Genomic DNA, 23,305 nt, shown 5'->3' on the forward strand with positions numbered 1-23,305 from the left:
TGCCATCAAGTGTTTATGTTGCTGAATTAATTATATTTCTTTCCTTAAGATATTTACTAGTTTAAGTATTATGGGAAGCGAAGTGAAGGATGCCTTCTGTTTCTTTTGGTTATCAAAAGTTATGTATGTGAACTACAATTTATTCACATGTTTAAGGTACATCCTGAGCTAACTTTGGTTCGTTCTCAAAATTATTTCTTAAAAATCTTCCCTTCTATAAGTTATACTTTAATCTGCCATTATCGCCCCTGCCTTCAAACCTAAGTCACAAACTCCGTGTGCGCCTCTTCCAAACTTGCCAACACTATTTGAAAGTCAGTTAATGTCGCCACAAAATTGAAGGTTACATCATCCGAGGCCAACTCATATCAACCTCGAACAGATAACGGCGCGTGGTATGGACCCGCCTCGTTCCGACCAAGACTGTCTCCTTTGGGACTGTCATCAGGGGAAGATGCCGGGAGGCTGGACTCAACCTCCCACTCTATCCTTGGGGGGACTGCGCTATTTGTTCTTTGGATGACTTTAGGCCTCAATATATAGGGAGTGTGGTATCTCAGGGTACCTAAGGGGTCCCAGCGACACCATCCAAACATCGGCAGTGGCGGCCGCTCTTACCGTCAACCCTGGGCACTACAGCCCGGGCTTCGACTACTTCGGCAACGCTATCAAGACTACTCTATTTCAATAATCCGAAACAAACAAACAAACAAGAATATACTCTCCGTCAACATATAATCCGCCCTATATATGCTTTTCTCAAGAGAGGTCTGTACAGGGGGTACACCTTTCCCGGTGAATTAAATTGCGTGCCATCTCTAAGGCTATCTATGTAATCTAACTTGAACTGATCTACTGAAAGATACTTTGTTATTTAATTGTTAGACGTCTCTATTTTAGATTTAATTGCTCCCTCTAGCAATTTTGGCTGTTGGAAAACTTTAGCTTTTGAGGATTGTTTTGTTTATGTATCGAAGTTGGCAACATTTCAGCTGGATCCTTCTTCAATCGTAATCAACCTATCAGAAAATTTGTAAATATGTTCTCTAGCCAATTAAAATTGGGAGTGTGTACAAGAACCCAGCCTATCAGTAAAGAGTTCAGGAAGCTTACCGTTAAAAATACTAGAAAATCTGGGAGCTTTAGAGCCGTATGGTCTAATTTGCTCCAGTGTGATGAGGCTGATTTGACGTGAACCAGGAGGCAGGAGCGCGGCCTGCGTGAGGAAGGCCCAGCGACTCAAGGTAATGGCAGAATTTTCATAAACATGTGATAGCTCCTGCAGATAGTTTGAGGGGAAGGTTTCAACCTCTTTTATTTAATGTAAATTTCTACCTTTGTGAACACAGAGTGGTTACTCTCTGTTGATTCCCATTGAACTTGGCAAGAGATGGCTGAAGTTTCTAAACTCCTAAATTTCTTCAAACTTGTTTGGCATTAACGTTTCCCATTTAGTCACCCCGGTATAGTATAGGACTAGCCTCCGTATATTTGTGCCGTAAGCCCACTTAGGATTTTAACTATTTCCAGAAAGAGTGCAGGTATTCCGCCTCCTTTGATTCAAGAACTGGAAAAAATCCAAAGAAAAGCAGCTCGATTTGTTCTGGGTGATTTCCGAAAAAAGAGTAGTGTTACAAAAATGTTGCAAGGTTTAGGCTGGGAAGAACTGGGAGAAAGGAGACGAGCTGCTCGACTGAATGGTATGTTCCGAGGTGTCAGCGGAGAAATGGCGTGGAATGACATTAGTAGACGAATAAGTTTGAATGGCGTTTATAAAAGTAGGAAAGATCACAATATGAAGATAAAGTTGGAACACAAGAGGAAAAATTGGGGCAAATATTCATTTATAGGAAGGGGAGTTAGGGATTGGAATAACTTACCAGGGGAGATGTTCAATAAATTTCCAATGTCATTGAAATCATTTAAGAAAATTTAGGAAAACAACAGATAGGGAATCTTCCACCTCGGCGACTGCCCTAAATGCAGATCAGTATTGATTTATTGATTCATTTCGTTTATGGACGGTTACAACCAACCTTTTTCTTGTGTCATGAAGACCATGCCCCTGTTTACACAGTAAATATTTCTAGTGATAATTCCCTTTGGGAACAGTAAATTATATCACTGTTGAACAATAGATAAACCCACACCGGAGCAACTTGGTGTAAGTACTTTATGGAGGACAACCGAGAGGTTGTCAAGTGGGACATAAGTGCGCAATAAGAAATGGATGCTTCTGCGAGGCTGGACTATGATACAGTTGGAGCGCAGACTCCTACAAGTGTACTTCACCGGAGCAAAACATGCTCTTTATAAAATATTGTTCCTGTCAAGAGCAATGACGCTCTTTCTATGTAATTCAAGCAAACATTTAACAATTGTAAATTTTGTATCTGATTTCCAGACACTTAAATCCTTGTTATTGCTAGAGGTGGTCAGTGCATTAATATTCTTGTTGTTAATTCGTATTTTATATTTATAAACATTTAAACCCCAAAAAGAAAGGTAAAATTTCAATTTCTTTGTGCTAAGTTCTGATCTAGCTAATTCCTCGTCCACCCAATCACCCCAGATGTTTTTTATCCCCCTATGATCCACGATCTTTCCTTAACAAAAATAATAATAATAATAATAATAATAATAATAATAATAATAATAATAATAATAATAAAATAATAAAAAAGTTAAGCACCCAGAAAGAGTGGATCAATATTATCCCACGTCGGTATACATGCATACTATTGATGTGTGAGTAAATGATTAGATTTTCAAGGATCTGTAACGTGTAGAACGCCCACTAGAGTGCATTTGTGATGGCTTCTTTACTGTTGTTGATAAGTTGTTACCAGTCAACCACTGTGAGTCAGACAGTTAAGCAAGACGTGCAGAGATGACTAGGCACAGTACGAAGCACCCGCGATGCCTCGCAGACGCGTTAGCAGCCTACCCGCCAATTGATAGCACTTGGCAGAGGCCACATTGTGGGGCTGCATTAAGCTGGTTGGTCGTATCGTGCAATTGCCAGACATGTGGGCCATTCGGATGTCACAGTGGCCCGATGTTGGACTCAATGGACATATGAGGACACCCAGTCACTTCGTGCAGGTTCGGGTCGACCAGGAAACATCACCGCGACGGAGGGTCGTTGTATGGTGCGCCAAGCATTGCGGGATCCCATAACTTCCACACTCGCCATCCGTGAACATGTACTGGAGACTTTACAACGTCCTGCGTGTTACCACAGAGTGTCACGACGACTCGCTTCCGCTGTATTGGGGACCTACCGCCCCATGCATCGGGTGCCACTGACAACAGAATACCAACGCCTGCGTTTGGAGTAGTGCCTTGCCCGGAAGGCATGGACACAGGAAGACTGGTGTCACATTATGTTCAGTGATGAGTCTTGCTTCTCCATAACCTCCGATGACCATCGCGTGCGGGTTTTGCGGCGCCGAGGTCAGATGGCAGATCCTGCCCATATTGTGGAAAGACACACAGGTGTAATCCCTGACATCATGGTGTGGGGGGCCATAGGATATGCGTTCAGATGACCTCTAATAGTTCTTCGGCAGACTTTGAAGGCACAACGATACGTCACAGAGATTCTGTGGCCCTTATGGCACAGCACCCTGGGACAGTGTTCCAACAAGATAATGCACGTCCACACACAGCGTGTGTGTCTATGAACCGCCTAGAGCATACTGAGGTCCTCCCGTGGCCAGCAGGATCCCCGGATCTCTCCATCATTGAACTAGTGTGTAATGACATTGGAAGGGGACCACGTCCCAGTACCAATCTGCGGGATCCGGAGGGACAGCTGTAACAACTGTGGACGAACGTTCCTCAAGAGAATATTCAAAGGCTGTTTAACATCATTCCGACCCGCATAACGGCATGTATTGCGACCAGGAAGGGTGCAACACCCTACTGACTTGGCGCCAACTTTCCACCTGTAACTGCCAACGGCCTTGTCTCTTTCATCCCATATTGCAATCAGTTCAATAAAGGTACATGGTTTTTCAGCATACGTAGTTCCATTCACTTTTAACCACTCCTTCTGAGTACTTAACTATTTTGTCAGAGAGTATATTATTAATACTGTATGCCCAACTAAGGAGATCGTTTAAACTGATTTAGTACAATGTTTCTTCCAAAATTTCTTCACTCGTATGCTGTCTCCCTTTATGAGTTCTCCTGTCCATCCTGTATAATTTCTTTTAGGTTTCTCTGCAAATTTTGTTTCCCTGGTAACCTGAATTTTATTCTATCTACGGTAATACCAGTTTATTTACACTTACTAAATATTAGGTTTCTTAGAGACAGTGCTGCACATGATACCATTAATTCTTGCGATATGCAAGAATATGAGCACAGTTCACAGGTACGCAAGAGTAACAGTGTCTGTCTCTCCCCACACTCGCTGAGATTGAACCCTTTGTGTGAAATTAACTCTACATTTCCCCACACCTCTCTGAAATCTGTTGACTGATCGCCAGACTTCTCAGTCTGTGTCGAGGCCAGCAAGAAAGATTCCTTTCCCCTTCATCCAGTCTAGTGGAATAGTTGATTGCCATAGCTGTGTCCTGGATAACTTAGGTTTTACAGTGAGCATTCTTGTTGTGCACACGAAAGTTTTCCTGGATTTGAGCCGTCCCCTTGGAGGTTGATGACCAAAGAGAGGGTGAGCTTGGTCCCCTACTGAATTTGTTCGTTCAGTTTGTGTTATGACGGATGCTAGGAGGGGCTGTGTCTGCCAGGGTGTATAGTTTATAGACAGGTGTAGATTTCAGGCCGCCAGAAATTATTCTGTATGACTCATTGTATGGTAGGGCTATGTACAAACAACCGTCAGCATCTATTGTGCTGAGTCAGCACCCGAGGTCATTGACCTCTGGTAAGGTCATTGACCCCTAGCATACATACACACTGTGTAAGAGAGCAAACCTAACCTCACAGTCACCATCTTGGTGGTGCCTCACCTCGCTTTTACGGCCAGATGCCCTTCCCGACACATCTTGTCAGATGCCAATCCGACACCCGCCACCTTGGAGGGGCGTAACCTCACAAGGCCTAGTTTTACGGACAGATGCCTTTCCTGACGCCATCTTGCTAGATGTCCTTCCCGATGCCATCTTGGAGAGGCATGACCTCGCAGGGCTTTAATTTTACGGCCAGATACCCTTCCAGACCCCATCTTGCCAAATGTCCTTCCGGAAATAGAGTCGCCATCTTGGGCGCAGATGTCCCTCCCTCATCACAGGCGCCAATTTGGAGAGGTCTAATTACACAGTCGTCATTTTGGGCCCAGTTTTATGGTCAGATACCCTTCCCTCCTCTCATGCACCATGTTGGAGGGCCTAACTACATAGTCTCCCTCCTGTGACCAGTCTTACGGTTAGAGGTCCCTTCTTCCCCACAGGTGGCATTTTCTAGGGCTTAACTATACAGTTGCCATCTTGGAGACAGTTTTACGGTCAGATACCCTTCCCTCCTCACTGGTACCATTTTGGAGGGGCCTAACTATACAGTCGCCATCCTGAGCCCAATTTTACGGTCAGATGTCCCTCCTGCCGCCATTTTGGAGAGGCCCAACTACACAGTCACCATCCTGAACCTAGTTTACGGTCAGATACCCTTCCCTCCTCAGAGGCGCCATCTTTGAGGGGCCTCTCACCGTAAAAGTGAGGTTAGGCCCACCTAAGATGGCGTCTGTGAGGTTAGGCTTACTCTATTATGAAAAATATGACGGCGGGAAGGGTATCTTGCCGTAACAGTGAGGTTAGGGCCCTCCAAGATGGCGAATGTCGGGAAGGGCATCTGGCCGTAAAACTAGGTCCTGTGTATTTAGGCCCCTCCAAAATAGCGTCTTGGTTTAGGCTTGCTTTCGTACGCAAAATCCGGTGGGAAAAGTATGTATGTACGTTAGGGGTCAATGACCTTGTGAGGGGTCAATGACTCGGGTGTTGACTCAGCACAAAAATTGCTGACGGTTGTTTGTTTTAGAACATACATATCACACCACAGATAGTGTACATGTCCTTACACTTCGTGATGAGGGTGCTAAAGGGCAGCAGTTCCCAAGCGAAGGCGCAAGGGCTATATATCACTCATTAGGCCAGTCCTGGAATATGGAGCAGCCGTATGAGATCCTTACCTAACAGGACTCATTAAGAAACTTCAGCTGGTACAGCGAAAGGCTTCAAGATTCGTGCTTAACGATTTTAATCCTAGAACTAATGTGACAAGTATGATAGAGAACTTGGGCGGGAGACACTGGGGACTAGAAGGAAACGAACACGGTTATGTGCCATGTATAATGCCAGCTTGGGGAGTGTTGAACAGTCGACTAGCAAGTAGGACAGATCATCCGCATCATCGCAGAAAACTAACTACGGTAAGTATTCGTTTGTAAATTGGATACTTGATGATTGGAAGGCTGCCGCAGAGTCTTTTTCCAAAAATGTAAGGTGCTTCAAGAATAGACTCCAGTATTCTGTAAACTGTGTGTACATTTCTATGTGATGGTGTCATATTGCCAAAGGCCGTAGCCGTGTTGAAACACCGGATCCCGTGAGATCTACGAAGTTAAGCAACATTGGGCGTGGACAGGAGTTGGATGGGTTGCCACGCGCTGTTGGCGGGGAGTAAGGGAATGGAGGAGCGGAAAGGAACTGGTTACCCTACCGTACGTAAACTCCGGCTCAGGAACACCTCTGCGGAGGTTCGGACCTGCCTTCGGGCAGAATAACCTAAAGGTATCATATTTTAATGCAGCTCTCAACGCATTCTAAATTGTATTATTAAGGTATCTGAATTATTTAAGGTACGTATCAGAATGTGACCTATTTACAATGCTAAGATAATAGTTAGTAATTGAACCGCTCAATCTACTGTAAGACATTGAGTAAAATTTTGAAATACTTAAGGTACGCGTGAATGTGTATACGACAGTGTTGTAGTAGTAAGATCAACCTATACATAGTATTGTAAGCCGTAGTGATGAAAAGCACTGGATACACTTAAGTTGTGTGTGAATTTGATGTGATGATGCTGGATTTAGAACATTAAACTAGTAGTATTACTTGTAATATTTTCTTTCGAAGTAATCGCTTGTTGTACTCTTGTAGCAGCAGCAGTAGTAGTAAATGTTCTTGGCTAATTATGTTTTAACTTTACCTCATTATCACACTACAGTAAGTGATCATTGCAATCGGGATATTTCCCAATTGCGATGTACTTCTTGTCTGACGCGGATTCAGAATTATTTGAGAAGATAATCATGTATTTGAAACGAAATGGAAAGGAAGTGATTGTAGCGGGTGATCTAAATTTACCAAATGTCAATTGGGAAGGTAATGCGAACGACAGGAAGCATGACGAACAAAATGGCAAACAAGTTAATATGGGAAGGGCAGCTGATTCAGAAAGTGATGGAACCAACCAACTAGAGGGAAGAATATTCTGTAATTGGTGCTAATCAAACCAGAGGTGCTCTATAGGTAAACCGAAGTTATAGATGGTATTAGCGATCTCGAAGCTGTTTCTGTCGTAGTTAAAAGTAAATGTTATAGAAAGTTATTAAAATTAGGAGTATTAGGCAGTACCATATGGCTGATGTAACACCCATGAGGAAGTTTTAAAAAAGTAACTATGATTGGTGGAAAACGGTAAATAAGAATGTAAACAGACTCTGGGATGAGTTTAAAGCAATTGTTGAGGAATGTGAAACCATTTTTGTACCGATAAAGGTGGTAAGGTATGGTAAAGATCCACTATATTATAAAAGAGAAGTAAAGAGACTAAGAAAGAGGTGCAGGTTGGAAAGAAATAGACTTAGAAATGGCTGTGGAAGTAAGGATCTCTGTAATTCGGCGTTATGCTGTTGCTGATCCTGAATAAATAAATTAAAAAATAAAAGAAGTAACTTACTAGGAAATCGAATCTAGCAAAGAAGTCAGCTGATGATAACATGATGGCAAGCATAATTGGCGGTCATACAAATTCTAGTGAAAAATGGAAGTGTATATATAGCTATTTTAAGACAGAAACTGATTCCAAAAAGGACATTCCATGAAACATTAATGAACAAGGGGAGTGTGTATGCGAGGATCTACAAAAGACAGAAGTATTCAGTCAGCAGTGTGTAAACATTGTTGGTTACCAGGGTAATGTCCATATAGAGGAGGTGACTAATACTAAAGAAGTATTCAAATTTACCTACGATGACAATGACATTTACAGTAAGATACAAAAGTTGAATACTAGCAAAGGAGCTGGAATTGATAAGGTTTCGGGGGATATACTACTAAAGACAATGGGTTGGGATATAGTGCCATATCTGAAGTAATTTGATTATTGTTTGCATGAAGGAGCTAAACCAAATGAATGGAGAGTTGGTATACTAGCCCCTGTTTATAAAGTAAAGAGTTATAGACATAAAGCTGAAAATTACAGACCAGTCAGTTTGACATACATTGCATGTAAGATTTGGGAATTCTTTCTCTGATTATATTGGACATGTTTGCGAAATTAATAACCGGTTCGATAGAAGGCAGTTCGGGTTTAGGAAAGGTTATTCCACTGAAGCTCAACTTGTAGGATCCCAGCAAGATATAGCAGATATTCTGAATTCAGGAGGTCAAATGGACTGTACCGCGATTGAACCCTCTATGGCATTTCATACGGTAGATCATGGGAGACTACTGGAAAAAGAGATTGCAATTGGACTAGAAAAAAGAGTGACTGAATGGGTGATATATTTATAGAAAATAGACCCCAGAGAATTAGAGTAGTCGCTTTATCTGACCCTGCAATAATTAAGAGGGAAATTCCTCAAGGCAGTATTATGGGACCTTTATATTTTCTTATATAGATATATATATATAATATGAGTGAAGAAGTGGAATCAGAGATGAGGCTTTCTGCAGATGATGTTACTCTGAACAGAGCAATAAATGTTGCAAGATTGTGAGCAAGTGAAAAATGACCTCGATAATGTTGTGAGATATTCAGAAGGCAATGGTATGACGATAAATGGTGTTAAAAGTCAGGTTGTGAGTTACACGAATAGGGAAAGTTCTCTCAGTTTTAGTTATTGCGTTGATGGGGTGAAAGTTCCTTTTGGGGTTCATTGTAAATACCTAGGTGTTAATATAAGAAAATATATTCATTGGGGTAATCACGTAAATATGATTGTGAATAAAGCATACAAGTCTCTGCACATGGTTATGAAGGTATTTCGGGGTTGTAGTAAGGATGTCCTCCCCTGCAAACCATGTGACCTTGCAGCGGTGGGGAGGCTTGCGTGCCCCAATGAAGCAGATAACCGAGCCCCAGGTCCAACCATATCGGATGGATATCTGTTGAGAGACAAAACTAACGAATGGTCCATCGAAAGGAGGGTAGCAGCCTTTCGGAAGTTGCGAGGGCGGCAGTCTAGATGATCGACTGATATGGCCTTGTATAATGTTCAACATGGCTTAGCTGTGTTCATACTGCTACAACGGAAAACTACAGCCGTAACTAACTTCCAACGAAATGCAGTTCTCTCTGTATGAATGATGTACTGATGATGGCTTCCTCCCGGGTAAAATATTCCGGAGGTGAACTAGTACCCCATTCGGATCTCCGGGTGGGGACTACACGAGAGGGGCGATCATCAGGAAGATGGATACTGACATTCTGCGAGTCGGAGCGTGGGATGTTAGAAGTTTGAATCGTTGTGGTAGGTTAGAGAATCTGAAAAGGGAGATGGATAGCCTAAAGTTAGATGTAGTTGGTATATTTGAAGTACGTTGGCAGGAAGAACGAGACTTTTGGTCAGGCGACTACAGAATTTTCAACATAAAATCAAACAGGGGAAATGCAAGAGATTGGTTTAATAGTGAATAAGAAAATAGGGCAGCAGGTAAGCTACTACGACCAGCATAGTGAAAGAATTATTGTTGTTAAGATAGACACCGAACCAATGACCACCACAATAGTGCAGGTCTCTATGCCTACTAGTTCAGCGGATGATGAGGAAATCGAAAGAATATATGACAGAAGATTTAATACAATATATAAAGGGTGACGAGAATCTAATTGTGATGGGAGACTGAAATGCATTTCTTTTTTTTTTTTTTTTGCTAGGGGCTTTACGTCGCACCGACACAGATCGGTCTTATGGCGACGATGGGATAGGAAAGGCCTAGGGGTTGGAAGGAAGCGGCCGTGCCCTTAATTAAGGTACAGCCCCAGCATTTGCCTGGTGTGAAAATGGGAAACCACGGAAAATCATCTTCAGGGCTGCCGATAGTGGGATTCGAACCTACTATCTCCCGGATGCAAGCTCACAGCCGCGCGCCTCTACGCGCACAGCCAACTCGCCCGGTAGATTGAAATGCAGTTGTAGGCCAAGGAAGAGAAGGTAATACAGTGGGAGAATTCAGACTGGGACAAAGGAACGAAAGAGGAAGTCAGCTGGTTGAATTCTACACTGATCATAATTTAGTCCTTGCCAATACTTGGTTCAAACACCACAAACGACGGCTGTATACGAGGACAAGATTTGGAGACGCTGGAAGGTATCGAATAGATTTCATTATGATTAGGCAGAGATTCAGAAACCAGGTGTTGGATTGCAAAACTTTCCCAGGTGCAGACGTGGAGTCTGATTACAACTTGTTGGTTATGAAATGCCATCTGAAGTTGAAGAAATTGAAGGCGGGAAGGAATGCAAGGAGATGGAATCTAGACAAGTTGAAAGAAACGAGAGCGAAGGATTGTTTCAATAAGCATGTAGCACAAGGACTACATGAAAAGGCTGAAGGAAACACAATAGAGGAAGAGTGGATAGTCATGAAAAATGAAGTCAGTAGGGCTGCTCAAGAAAAGGTAGGAAGGAAGAAAAGATCTACTAATAATCAGACCTTATTGATGAACGACGAAAATACAAGAATGCTGGAAATGAAATGAAAAGGCCAGGAAATAATGCAGGAGATTAAAGAATGAAGTGGATAGAAAGTGCAAGGTAGCTAAGGAATAATGGGAGAAGTAGATGATAGGTTTCTGGAGTTGATGCTGTTGAAATGGGAGACCCAATTCTGAGATCAGAGTTTGACAGAGCTGTGAGAGACCTAAATAGGAACAAGGTACCTGGAATTTATGACATTCCCTCTGAATTACTGACTTCCTTTGGAGAAACCAATATGGCAAGGTTATTCCATTTAGTGTGCAAGATGTATGAGACAGGAGAAGTTCCATCCGATTTTCGGCAGAATGTTGTTATACCTATTCCCAAGAAAGCCGGTGCTGATAGGTGTGGAAATTACCGCACCATTAGTTTAGTATTCATGCCTACTAAAATTTTAACACATTGTTTACAGAAGAATGGAAAAACAAGTTGAAGCTGAGTTGGGAGAAGATCAATTTGGCTTCAGAAGAAATGTAGGAACACGTGAAGCAATCCTGACTTTACGTCTGATCATAGAGGATCGAATTAAGAAGGAGAATCCCACGCACATGCATTCGTAGATTTAGAAAAGGCATTCGATAATGTTGATTGGAGCAAGCTACTTAAAATTCTGAAGGTGACTTAGATCAGGTACCGAGAACGAAGAATTATCTACAAACTGTATAAAAATCAATTTGCAGTGATAGGAATCGAGGGCTTTGAAAAAGAGGCAGCAATTCAGAAAGGAGTAAGCAGGGCTGCAGTTTGTCCCTCCTCCTTTTCAATGATTACATAGAACAGGCAGTAAAGGAAATCAAAGAGGAATATTTGGAAAAGGAATCACAATACAAAGAGAAGAAATCAAAACCTTGAGATTTGCCGATGATCTTGTTATTTTATCTGAGACTGCAGGAGATCTCGAGAAGTTGCGGAATGGTATGGACGAAGTCTTGTGTAAGGAGTACAAGATGAAAATAATTAAGTCCAAAATTAAAGCAATGGTGTGCAGTCGAACGAAGGCAGTGATGCAGGTAATATTAGATTAGGAAATGAAGTCTTAAAGGAAGTAGATGAATATTGTTACTTGGGTAGTAAAATAACTAACGATAGCAGAAGTAAGGAGTGCATAAAATGCAGACTAGCACAAGCAAGGAAGGTCTTTCTTTAGAAAAGAAATCTGCTCACTTCAAACATTGATATAGGAATTAGAAAGATATTTCTCAAAACTTTCATCTGCAGCGTAGCATTGTATGGAAGTGAAACATGCACGATAACTAGCTCAGAAAGAAAGAGAATAGAAGATTTTGAAATGTGTTGTTACACAAGAGTGCTGAAGGTTAGATGGATAGATCGAATCACGAATGAAGTGATAATGAATCAGATTGGTGAGAGTAGATCCATTTGGCTAAATTTGATAAGAAAATAGATGAAATGAAATGGCGTATGGCTTTTAGTGCCGGGAGTGCCCAAGGACAAGTTCGGCTCGCCAGATGCAGGTCTCTTGACTTGACGCCCGTAGGCGACCCGCGCGTCGTGATGAGGATGAAATGATGATGAAGACGACGCATACACCCAGCCCCAGTGCCAGCGGAATTAACCAATTATGGTTAAAATTCCTGACCCTGCCGGGAATCGAACCCGGGACCCCTGTGGCCAAAGGCCAGCACGATAGCCGTTTAGCCATGGAGCCGGACAAGAAAATAGGTAGACTGATAGGACACATCTTAAGACATCCGGGGCTTGTTCAATTGGTTTTTGAAGGAAGTGTTGGCGGTAAGAACGATAGGGGTAGACCAAGGTATGAATACGACAACCAGATTAGAACAGATGAAGGATGCAATGGTTACGTAGAGGTGGAAAGTTTATCACAGGATAGGGTGGCACGAAGAGCTGCATCAAACCAGTGTATGCACTGATGACTCAAACACAACAACAACAGTAAGAATGTAAGGGAGATGGCATATAAATCTATGGTAAGACCCCAACTAGAGTATGGTGCCAGTGTACGGAACCCTCACCAGGATTACTTGATTCAAGAACTGGAAAAATCCAAAGAAAATCAGCTCGATTTGTTCCGGGTGATTTCCGACAAAAGAGTAGCGTTAAAAAAATGTTGCAAAGTTTGAGCTGGGAAGACTTGGGAGAAAGGAGACGAGCTGCTCGACTAGGTGGTATGTTCCGAGCTGTCAGTGGAGAGATATCGTGGAATGACATCAGTAGACGAATACGTTTGAGTGGTGTCTTTAAAAATAGGAACGATCACAATATGGAGATAAAACTGGAATTCAAGAAGAAAAAGTGGGGCAAATATTCATTTATAGGAAGGGGAGTTAGGGATTGGAATAACTTACCAAGGGAGATGTTGAATAAATTTCCAATTTCTTTGCAATTATTTAAGAGAAGGCTAGGAAAACAACAGATAGAGAATCTGCCACCTGGTTGACTGCCTTAAATGCAGATCTGTAGTGATTGATTGATTGATTGATTGATTGATTGATTGATTGATTGATTGATTGATTGATTGATTGATTGATTGATTGATTGATTGATTGATTGATTGATTGATTGATTGATTGATAACTAAAAGCTCATTGAGAGCAGTATCCACTTGTTTCGCATGAGCTGAATGATACCATACAGGGCTATCGTACTTAGCAGCAGAATAACTCAGAGCTAATGCTATTGTACGTAGTGTCTGAGCATGGGCGCCCTAGTCTGCCTTTAGCAGTTTACGAAGTACGCTGATGTCTGTTCATGGTACCCCTTCATAGGTAGTTGACATCGAATTCCAATACCATACTGAACTGAAGCTCAGCATTCCAGAAGCATTTTCAGTCTGCTTTCGTTATTAGTATTATTCAACACTTTGTCATGTTCGGCAACCCATAAATTCGGAAGTAAGAAATATATTTTTAATGAGTGCGTCAAGGGCTAAAAAATAATACAGTCAGGTTAGAGTGTAATATGTATTTGATCGTTCAGATGATTTTTGTGGGAGAATGGCAGAGTAAAAGGAACCATCGTATCACCAAATACTGACCAACTGACTAACTGCGCGGTCATAGATCTAGTGCGCTACTGTACCTGATGATAGAGTTGGATGACAGAACTGTAGATGTGAACAGGCAGTAATTCTTGGTATGGACATGAGCAGTCATATTGTGATTATTATGAAAGGTGCCTTTATCTTTCTGTGTCAACTCAGTTAATTATGCAGTATAATCTTAATTTGATCATTTAATAATTGAAGCCGTAAAATTACTATTATTATTATTATTATTATTATTATTATTATTATTATTATTATTATTATTATTCAGGTGCAGAAAAGCTAACAATTGCGTTCGATAGTACTTTGTAAGAAAGAAGTCATCTCACGGACGAAACTATCTTTACACCTGTCTGTTTTCAGACCAATTTTGCCGCACGGGCGTGACAGCTGAGTGGACTCATCTCAGATGAACTTCTTACTAGAGACGTACCTCAATTCAACGAATTCTTGGATGAGATAATCTGGCGTTCCTGGCAAGTGTAAGACTGACTGACCGAACCTCCCAGTCTAATGTGCCTTTTGTAGGTGTCCCCGTTTCCCACGTCTCCCACCACGGCCTTGTTTACGCTAGAACTTACGTAACTCGAAGAAAGATATTCTTTCCCACAGTCATAAACTCAAACAAAATGACCTATGAAAGAATGACATAACCTAGTATCCACCTGCATAAAGTTGACAGACAAGATTTTTCGCTTTGGCTCTTTGGAATAGTATCGGGAAACAGTGTTACACCTAAGTTTGTGGGAATCAGTCTAGATCGCTCACTAACCTACAGGTAACACTGCGGTAACATCAAGGTAAAAGTCTAATGAGATGTTCTCGATAGGACCCGTTTATTCCCAGCAATAATAATAATAATAATAATAATAATAATAATAATAATAATAATAATAATAATAATAATAATAATAATAATAATAATAATAATAATAATAATAATCTATATAAATAAAATCGTAACAACCGTGTGTACATACATTAACTATTTTGACGAAATTTTCGTAGAGCTATCCGTTTCAGGTGTAATAATGACCATCTGCATATTTTTTAGCTTAGGTGTCTGTTTATTTGTCTGTTTGCCCGTTTGTATGTTTGTCTATAAATTGCAAACTACTGGTATTATTTCCACCGAACTTCATATTTAGAATCCACCTGTCATTGTGTAGGTTTTAAGGCCAATTTTGTTTCGAAATCCCTGAACTGACTGTGATTTTATACGAAACCGAAACCGTGCTTTGCACTCCCATAAATATACAACAACCAAACCTAATGAAAATCCACCTATCTTAATGGAAATCAATTTCTAAACTTTTTTCTCATGTGCATCATTTCGACACGAGGATTAATAAGCGAGATATCATTAACGGACTGGTTTTTATTTTTTTTTGGTAAAAGTCCCACTGGACTTAACAGCTGGTGCGTAAAGCGTGTTTCTTACAACGTGCAAACTACTGAAGATATTTCAACTAAACTCTATATTTAGCATCCGCCTGTCCAAAAGGTAGGTTCTAAGGTCCAAATCACTTCAAATTTCCGGAATGGACTGGGGTTTTATAGGGAACTGGAACGGTGATTTTAATCTCCCACAATATATACAAGATCAACCTGACTGAAAATCGAACAACCTTGATGGAAATCCATTTCTAAAACTTTTTCTCGTGTGCATTTTTTTCGACAGGAGGATTAATAAGGGAGATATCATGAACGGTCGATTTTTCAGGCTAAGTCCAACGGACATAGCCCAAAAGTTGTACGTGGAACAGACTCCTTTTCTCTCTATATAAATAAAATCGTAATGACCGTGTGTCTGTCCATTGACTATTTTGGCGAAATTTTCGTACAGCTATCCGTTTAAGGGGTAATAATGATAGTTTACATTTTTAGCTATAATTTCCTGAAAGTCCTAAATTTTTACACCCCTCACGCCAAACCAAACCCCCACGACAGATTCATCTCACCCCATACCCGACCCCGTAAGGAAACGGGGCAAGGGTTGGACAAACAACAAACAACAACAATAAAAAATAATTACATTGATAACGTAGAGAAAACAATCCTTAATGACAAACAAGCAGCAGATAAAGTACTTTAACTTATTGAAATAATTGGGTGGAGCGTAGAGGCTTCCAATGTGTGTAACTTATGCCCCAGTTCACAATGGTCTAATTCGGCACACCAAAGTGTCTTAAGTAGGTGACCAGTAGTTTAGAAATGGTGCCCCTTGCACCCAGCATGAGCATCATGACATCGGTGTCCTCAAGGTTGTATTTATTGAGGTTTTTTTTTTTTATTTTTTTTTTTTTTTTTTTGCTAGATGCTTTAAGTCACACCGACACAGATAGGTCTTATGGCGACGATGGGACAGGGAAGGCCTAGGAGTTGGAAGGAAGTGGCCGTGGCCTTAATTAAGGTACAGACCGAGCTCGACAGCTGCAGTCGCTTAAGTGGGGCCAGTATCCAGTAATCGGGAGACAGTGGGTTCGAGCCCCACTGTCGGCAGCCCTGAAGATGGTTTTCTGTGGTTTCCCATTTTCACACCACGCAAATGCCGGGGCTGTACCTTAATTAAGGCCACGGTTGCTTCATTCCAATTCCTAGGCCTTTCCTGTCCCATCGTCGCCATAAGACATATCTGTGTCGGTGCGACGTAAAGCAAAATAGCAGAAAAAAAATGATACAGCCCCACCATTTGCCTGGTGTTAAAATGGGAAAACACGGAAAACCATCTTCAGGGCAGCCGATAGTGGGATTCGAACCTACTATCTCCCGGATGCAAGCTCACGGCCAACTCGCCCAGTTGTATTGAGGTTACAAGTAATGGTTGGTCACTATATCCTCTTTTTTCTCCAACGACTTCAACGGGCTGTTGTGTATGTGCTTCAAATCTGATTGTCGGATCGAGAATGAAACTTTTATTGCTGCCTCAACTTGCCCATAGCTTGCCGTTTGTTTGTGTTCGAAGAAGAGGCAGAACTCACCAAAGAAATGAGCAGGCCTATATTAGTGTGTTTTTTAATCCGAAATATTTAAACAAGAGTGATGTAAATTTTACTCCAATTGGAGAGTTATAATGCTCCGAATAAAACCACGTGACGGTCGACGTTGGTGATTTTGGAGTTTATGGGATTCTGAGAAGCCTTTCTCAATTTTTAAACACCGTTACGGCCTTATTCCACCACGTTTATTTAGGTTTCCAGTCATGTTTACGTATCCTTGCAACCATGACCTTCATTCTCTTAACGTGGGCGTTTCTTTTGTCCTCTGACCAGGAAAATTGTTTCGCTTGTTTGACCTCATCTTCTGGTAACCTCCAATCCTGGATGTTTTGCTTAAAGATGCGTCTGTGTAGGACATCTCATTCCGTTTTCCCGATCAGCATCAAATCATCAGCCACTCCTTGCTGCCATCTGGGTTTACCTTTGAGATTCCAAACTTGTGTTAAGATTTGTTTCCTCAGACTGCTGTCAGACATACGGAACACATGACCGAAGAAAGTCAGCCTCCTTTTCCTGATTACGCCTGTTACTTTGCCCACCCTGTTATGCACTTCTTCATTTTTTCTGAGCTTCCATATTTATTTTTTTAATGGGTCCTAAGGTCTTTCTCCCAATCCTTCGCTCTAGTTTCTCCAGTTCTCGTTTTCAAGTTTTATTTCTCAAGCTCAGTGTTTCTGGTACATATTAAGCTTCTGCTCTTACAACTATCTGGCAGTATCGGATCTTAACTCCCCATGATAATGCTCTCTTATTGTATATCTCAAGAGTTTTCATGTATGCTGCCTTCATTCTTATTAATTTTGCCTCAACACCCTGTTTTTCATTGTTCTTCATATCTAGCCACTCTCCCGAATATTCGAAAGCTTCAACCTCTTGAGCGTCGCCTATGTTGTTTTTATCTTAATTGGACTGCCCTTAATATTGATTGGCCATACATTTTGCTTTTCAGTTGATACTTTGAGACGTAGTTTTGCCTGCCTGACGATAAAGTTCTTCAATATGTTGCTCAGCTGCTTCAACGGATGGTGGATTGCAAGATCATCTGCAATAGACAGGCAGTCTACATGAAGTTTAATTTTAGATCAGCCAAACTGAGTCCACTCTGAACTTCCTTGCCTTCGAGGGCTTTCTCCATTTTCTAATGACCTTTCATAAGGCACAATTTAAAAAAAAATAGGTAATAAACCATCCCCTTGTCGGACTCTGGTTTTATGTCAAAGGGTTCTGAAATTTCACCCAGAAAACCTTTGACTTGATGTTAGTCAAGGTTTCTTTGATGATTTCTAGTCTTATCATCCAGCCCAAACTCTCCCAGGACGTTTATCAATCACTTTCTAATTTACTTATTTATTTATTTAGGCTATTTATTCATTTTGTCAAACATTCCCTGAGCTTGAGCTCGTGTTGGGGACAATGCAATATATTTTTAGCAAAACACGACAGAGATTTTAATTACGAACTTTTGACTCCCTTGTTGTCGCGCACTGTTGTAAACCCACTAATCCCGAGTCCAAAGTTCAGAAATGATACTTTGTCCTATCCTCAAAATAAAATGTGTAACTTCCCATGGGCAAGACACTGAATGCGACACCTTGCTCGGTGGCCTCATGGTTAATTTCTAAGGTAAAGTAGTTCATTTCTACTAAGAAATGAAATATTTAAAACACAAAGAAAAATTGCCGTATATTTTTACTTTTTATCTCTGACGTTGGCTCGTCTAATTCGGCATCTACAAAAATTGTTGATGACCATAATTGCAAAGTGTACAAAACTATCCGTAAAACTTAAATTATGTTATATGAACGAATGTGATCCACGAAATATCACTGTAATATTTGTCACAAATGGGAGATAGTAATTGCTTTTACTCAAATAATATCTCAAATCCCAGGTTGATTAAGAAATAATACGCAATATTTTATTTTAGGGAATACATACTTTATTGCCTTACAACAAATATTTCTGCTACGTAACAGCGCTTCCGTAAGTGTTCTGTTCGTCCAAAACTGTCGTCTCTGATGTCTTTGCTCACTGAATTCCTTTGGTGTCGTTTTTGAACAGCCTTTGCTTCGGATTCAAACGCCATGATGAATAGTTCGGGTAATCAATTATTGACAAGGTAATAATAGAAATCAATCTTACAACTATGGTAACTATACAAACAATAAGCTCTATATTCAGTGCATTGCATTCATTTTTCATTGTTGGATTGAGTGACAGTCTTTGGATGGAACCAACAATGTAGGTAGATGTACAAAAGCATGAAATAACGCATAATAAACTACGTACGTTCTAAAATGTGCAAAATACACAAAGCGGCCTAACAAATTATTAGCACGAAATCTTATAATGGTCATGAGAAATCAAGACAAATCTGTTAATTGTATACATGGAAAGTGCTAGCAGTAGGGTTAGGAAATTAGGCAGGATGTCCACCCTAGTCAAGATAGGAACAATAAAGGCAAATGGAACAGACTTACAGTATATAGCGGTTCTGTATCATTAATCATCACTACCACTGGAACCACCCCTTGACTGGAATCACATTGCCAAGGTGACTGGAAAGTCCAAAGGATAACGTGTGCGATGTATTCGCTGGAGTCCAAATTCCAAGCTGCATTTAACATCCCGAACATTTTTCTCATTCGATGTAATTTGATGGGCTGTCACTTCATGTGCATTAACTGATTCATTAAACGATTTATTGGTCCAGGGATCATGCTATTTTCCTTTAATATATATATATGTATTGGTCCAGGGATCATGCTATTTTTCAACAAAATACTTGCACTCCCATTCGCTAGAAAGAGAGCTAGTTGGTGCCAGACCTGGGCCTCAAGAAAAAAAAAACGACGGCGCGAGCAGCGGAATGCAAAACATACGGCCAAAGATAACAAAAATCGCAGACATAGGACTTCCAGTCATCGGTGTCAGCCCCGGACCTCAAGAAAGAAAGAAAAGACGGCGCAAGGAGCGGAGTGCAACACAATGGACTCCTATTTACTGGACGTAGCGTCTTACGACGATGTCCAACAACTAACCAAGAAGAAGAAGAAGAAGAAGAAGAAGACTCCTATTTACAGCCAGTAAATGCGTACACATATTTCTTGCTAGTAACGACGTATTTCTTAACCAACCTGGGATTTGAGACTCTGAGTAAATCAATGATTACCTTTCGTTTGTGAAAAATACTGCAGTGATATTTCGTGGATCAACATCGTTCACGTAACCATTAAATTAATTGCCGTTAAAAGAAATACTCGGAGCAGTTCCCCGGAAATGGTGAATATTGAGATTAATATTCCTTTTTAAATTCCAATGAAAATAAATGAAATTATGCTTTTAATTTCTATTGTCTTCTTAGGTTCGTCAGTAGCCCGTACATTACCCATAGTGGATTGTCTCCCCCTTATAACACAAAATACATTAATTACGTAAAAGAGGTGATAGTTTTGAGTGGTATTATAATATTGAGAAAAACATAACTCCTACAGAACATAAACAGATACAATGAAATCTGCCTCACATGCAGCTTTTCAGAGTTTCTATGCCTGTTATATTGTTTCAAGGTCGCATTTTATGGTACCGATAGTTGAAAGTGATCTTAAACTTTTGACTGGTACTGTAGCTTTATTAGACATGCTGAGCTGTATCGCGTGTAACCTTGTGTCTCGAAAAAAAACAAAATTCATGATTAGATAAGTGACCTTAAATCAAGGGGAAGAGTCAGGTAAAAGACGTTCTACGGTGTTTAGATTATTTTGAAGGGTATCTAGTCGAGCAAAATTGAGTTAGATAGGTGGTAATAACTCATCAATACTTGTGTTAAAACAAAGATAAAAGTACTAATTTTTAACAAAGAAAACTAAGTTGTCCACACGCTAAAGAACCCCATGGAACTCTACAACATAATATGGGAAACCATAAGACTGGCGAGGTAGGAAAATGGGGGCACCATCACGCTGAGGGACTCAAACAGTAGATTTTCTGACCCAGTTTAGCCCGAAAGTACTTGACGGTGTTACAATCAAATCAATCAATCTGTTACGGCTTTTGTGTTGGTACTCGCCTGCCGCATTTCATTTTGTTACAGTTGGCAATGTGCAGCTGCGTTTTGTTTTATACAGACACTGACTGAACGTGGCGACCGGCAGCAGTACACGGATTTTGGTGTGCCTCTTAATCTTGGAGTACATAATGTGTAAATATGCAGTGTTTATTCATGTGTAATACACTGACTGACAGAGCAAATGCAACACCAAGAAGGAGTGGTCAGAACTTTATGCCAATTGCAGGGTAGACTGACGTCACTGAGGTATGTTCATGATGTGAAATGCGCCGCTGTGCTGCGCACGTAGCGAACGATAAATGGGACACGGCCTTGGCGAATGGCCCACTTCGTACCGTGATTTCTCAGCCGACAGTCATTGTAGAACGTGTTGTCGTGTGCCACAGGACACGTGTATAGCTAAGAATGCCAGGTCGCCGTCAACGGAGGCATTTCCAGCAGACAGACGACTTTACGAGGGGTATGGTGATCGGGCTGAGAAGGGCAGGTTGGTCGCTTCGTCAAATCGCAGCCGATACCCATAGGGATGTGTCTACGGTGCAGCGCCTGTGACGAAGATGGTTGGCGCAGGGACATGTGGCACGTGCGAGGGGTCCAGGCGCAGCCCGAGTAACGTCAGCACGCGAGGATCGGCGCATCCGCCGCCAAGCGGTGGCAGCCCCGCACGCTACGTCAACCGCCATTCTTCAGCATGTGCAAGACACCCTGGCTGTTCCAATATCGACCAGAACAATTTCCCGTCGATTGGTTGAAGGAGGCCTGCACTCCCGGCGTCCGCTCAGAAGACTACCATTGACTCCACAGCATAGACGTGCACGCCTGGCATGGTGCCGGGCTAGAGCGACTTGGATGAGGGAATGGCGGAACGTCGTGTTCTCCGATGAGTCACGCTTCTGCTCTGTCAGTGATAGTCACCGCAGACGAGTGTGGCGTCGGCGTGGAGAAAGGTCAAATCCGGCAGTAACTGTGGAGCGCCCTACCGCTAAACAACGCGGCATCATGGTTTGGGGCGCTATTGCGTATGATTCCACGTCACCTCTAGTGCGTATTCAAGGCACGTTAAATGCCCACCGCTACGTGCAGCATGTGCTGCGGCCGGTGGCACTCCCGTACCTTCAGGGGCTGCCCAATGCTCTGTTTCAGCAGGATAATGCCCGCCCACACACTGCTCGCATCTCCCAACAGGCTCTACGAGGTGTACAGATGCTTCCGTGGCCAGCGTACTCTCCGGATCTCTCACCAATCGAACACGTGTGGGATCTCATTGGACGCCGTTTGCAAACTCTGCCCCAGCCTCGTACGGACGACCAACTGTGGCAAATGGTTGACAGAGAATGGAGAACCATCCCTCAGGACACCATCCGCACTCTTATTGACTCTGTACCTCGACGTGTTTCTGCGTGCATCGCCGCTCGCGGTGGTCCTACATCCTACTGAGTCGATGCCGTGCGCATTGTGTAACCTGCATATCGGTTTGAAATAAACATCAATTATTCGTCCGTGCCGTCTCTGTTTTTCCCCCAACTTTCATCCCTTTCGAACCACTCCTTCTTGGTGTTGCATTTGCTCTGTCAGTCAGTGTAAATGTTTGAATCACCTTCTGAGTGAAGTGTACGTGTGTGCTAGTTTGGGGCAGTCTGGTCCTCCACCCAACTTGTTTTGAAATGGTATTTGTGCGCCTATGGAACTGAACATTATTGTGTGCGGCCCATATGTTGTTTCGTCGTTCGCAACATAAAATTTTGGTCCTTCCGGGCTGTGATGAGAATCATTGTGAACTTTGAACATTGTGCTAGTCACCATAAAATTGTTATCATCATGTATTGCTGCCTGCAACCGCCATTTGAACATAGCAACGAGCATGGGCCGAAAAGCATCGTGAACATTTATTGTATAAAAGCACCAGGATATCGTGCTTAAGACTAATTATTAAGAATGTTTGAATTCGTCATACTGAGATTTCAACGAAGTCTACGTTGTTTTGGAACTGTTTTGATGTCGCACGTTAACAATCTGTGGAAAGTTACCACGTGCTAACGCATTTGTTCTTGTGAGCTGTTTACGCCTGCTTGTATCTGATACCCTGATGTTCGGGATGTTAAATGCAGCTTGGAATTTGGACTCCAGCGAATACATCGCACACGTTATCCTTTGGACTTTCCAGTCGCCTTGGCAATGTGATTCCAGTCAAGGGGTGGTTCCAGTGGTAGTGATGAGTAATGATTCAGAACCGCTATGTACTGTAAGTCTGTTCC

General features: G+C 41.8%; 1 protein-coding gene across 2 annotated transcripts in view; it reads right to left on the reverse strand.

Annotated features, from left to right (window-relative positions):
• LOC136863261 (myrosinase 1) overlaps nt 1–14,474 on the reverse strand; it is a 209,232-nt gene extending 194,758 nt beyond the window's left edge. Inside the window, exon 1 of one of the 2 annotated variants that reach the window (XM_067139647.2) lies at nt 14,416–14,474. The gene's annotated coding sequence lies outside the window, so the exon portion shown is untranslated. The remainder of the gene's footprint in view (nt 1–14,415) is intronic. The other variant, XM_068225644.1, reaches the window with a different exon arrangement.
• Nucleotides 14,475–23,305: the final 8,831 nt, after the last annotated feature.

This window comes from Anabrus simplex, chromosome 1 (assembly GCF_040414725.1).
Source record: "Anabrus simplex isolate iqAnaSimp1 chromosome 1, ASM4041472v1, whole genome shotgun sequence".
Classification (NCBI taxonomy): Eukaryota; Metazoa; Arthropoda; class Insecta; order Orthoptera; family Tettigoniidae; genus Anabrus; species Anabrus simplex.